The 2,291-nt window shown below is 47.1% G+C and overlaps 1 long non-coding RNA gene across 1 annotated transcript; it reads left to right on the top strand.

Annotated features, from left to right (window-relative positions):
- Positions 1–1,008: 1,008 nt before the first annotated feature.
- LOC149972501 (uncharacterized) lies at positions 1,009–1,932 on the top strand. The gene is made up of 2 exons (XR_016491195.1): positions 1,009–1,072; positions 1,364–1,932. It is a non-coding gene; the product is annotated as an uncharacterized LOC149972501 (long non-coding RNA).
- Positions 1,933–2,291: the final 359 nt, after the last annotated feature.

Genomic DNA, 2,291 nt, shown 5'->3' with positions numbered 1-2,291 from the left:
TCGGACAAAACAGAGATGCTTGGTCTAGGTCCCAAGAAACAAAGAGCTCTTCTGTTGAATCTGACAATAAATCTTGATGGTTGTAAAGTTGTCTCAAATAAAACTGTGAAGGACCTCGGCGTTACTCTAGACCCTGATCTCTTTGCACGCACTGCACCCGGCCCGCCACAGGAGTTGCTGGTTCGCAATGAGACAAGGATATCCCTACCGGCCAAACCCTCCCTAACCCGGACGACACTAGGCCAATTGTGCGTCGCCCCACAGACCTCCCAATTGCGGCCGGTTACGACAGAGCCTGGGCACGAACCCAGAGTCTCTGGTGGCACAGCTGGCACTGCAGTACTGCACCCTTAACCACACGTAACATTGCAAAAAATCAGAAACTTTCTGTCCAAAAATGATGCAGAAAAATTAAATACGGCTGCTAGAATCCTGACTAGAACCAAATAATTTGATCATATTACTCCAGTGCTAGCCTCCCTACACTGGCTTCCTGTTAAGGCAAGGGCTGATTTCAAGGTTTTACTGCTAACCTACAAAGCATTACATTGGCTTGCTCCTACCTATCTTTCTGATTTGGTCTTGCCGTACATACCTACACGTACGCTACGGTCACAAGACGCAGGCCTCCTAATTGTCCCTAGAATTTCTAAGCAAACAGCTGGAGGCAGGGCTTTCTCCTATAGAGCTCCATTTTTATGGAACGGTCTGCCTACCCATGTGAGAGATGCAGACTCGGTCTCAACTTTTAAGTCTTTACTGGGTCATATGATTGAGTGTAGTCTGGCCCAGGAGTGTGAAGGTGAACGGAAAGGCTCTGGAGCAACGAACCGCCCTTGCTGTCTCTGCCTGGCCAGTTCCCCTCTCTCCACTGGGATTCTCTGTCTCTAACCCTATTACAGGGGCTGAGTCACTGGCTTACTGGTGCTCTTCCATGCTGTCCCTAGGAGGGGTGCATCACTTGAGTGGTTTGAGTCACTGACGTGATCTTCCTGTTTAGGTTGGCGCCCCCCCCTTGGGTTGTGCCATGGCGGAGATCTTTGTGGGCTATACTCGGCCTTGTCTCAGGATGGTAAGTTGGTGGTTGAAGATATCCCTCTAGTGGTGTGGGACTGTGCTTTGGCAAAGTGGGTGGGGTTATATCCTGCCTGTTTGGCCCTGTCCGGGGGTATCATCAGATGGGGCCACAGTGTCACCTGACCCCTCCTGTCTCAGCCTCCAGTATTTATGCTGCAGTTGTGTTGGGGGCTAGGGTCAGTCTGTTATATCTGGAGTACTTCTCCTGTCTTATCTGGTGTCCTGTGTGAATTTAAGTATGCTCTCTCAAATTCTCTCTTTCTCTCTTTCTTTCTCTCTCTCGGAGGACCTGAGCCCTAGGACCATGCGTCAGGACTACTTGGCATGATGACTCCTTGCTGTCCCCAGTCCACCTGGCCGTGCTGCTGCTCCAGTTTCCACTGTTCTGCCTGTGGCTATGGAACCCTGACCTGTTCACCGGACATGCTACCTGTCCCAGACCTGCTGTTTTCATCTCTCTAGAGACAGCAGGAGCGGTAGAGATACTCTTAATGATCGGCTATGAAATGCCAACTCACATTTTCTCCTGAGGTGCTGACTTGTTGCACCCTTGACAACCACTGTGATTATTATTATTTGACCATGCTGGTCATTTATGAACATTTTAACATCTTGGCCATGTTCTGTTATAATCTCCACCCGGCACAGCCAGAAGAGGACTGGCTACCCCTCATAGCCTGGTTCCTCTCTAGGTTTCTTCCTAGGTTCTGGCCTTTCTAGGGAGTTTTTCCTAGCCACTGTGCTTCTACACCTGCATTGCTTGCTGTTTTGGGTTTTAGGCTGGGTTACTGTACAGCACTTTGAGATATCAGCTGATGTACGAATGGCTATATAAATAAATTGGATTTGATTTGATTTGATATCCAAGAGGACTAGAGGCTGTAATCGCTGCCAAAGGTGCTTCAACAAAGTACTGAGTAAAGTGTCTGAATACTTATGTAAATGTGATATTTCAGTTTTTATTTTTATTTTATTCATTTGCTAAATGTTTTTTCTTTCTCATTATGGGTTATTGTGTGTAGATTCAATTGAATAAATTTTAAAAGAAGGTTGTCACGTTACAAAATTTGGAAAAGGTCAAGGTGTCCGAATTTATTCCAAATGCGATGTATACTAAACAGGAGAGCTACCCAAGCAGTTCCAGTGTTAGGAAGCCGGAATAGCTAGCAGTAGCTAGCTCGCCTCAGCAAGTTAACTAATATGGCAAGCCCGTT

The sequence above is a fragment of the Oncorhynchus mykiss genome, chromosome 23, assembly GCF_057628025.1.
Source record: "Oncorhynchus mykiss isolate SJ-2025 chromosome 23, ASM5762802v1, whole genome shotgun sequence".
Classification (NCBI taxonomy): domain Eukaryota; kingdom Metazoa; phylum Chordata; class Actinopteri; order Salmoniformes; family Salmonidae; genus Oncorhynchus; species Oncorhynchus mykiss.
This window is presented reverse-complemented; position numbering and strand designations above follow the sequence as displayed.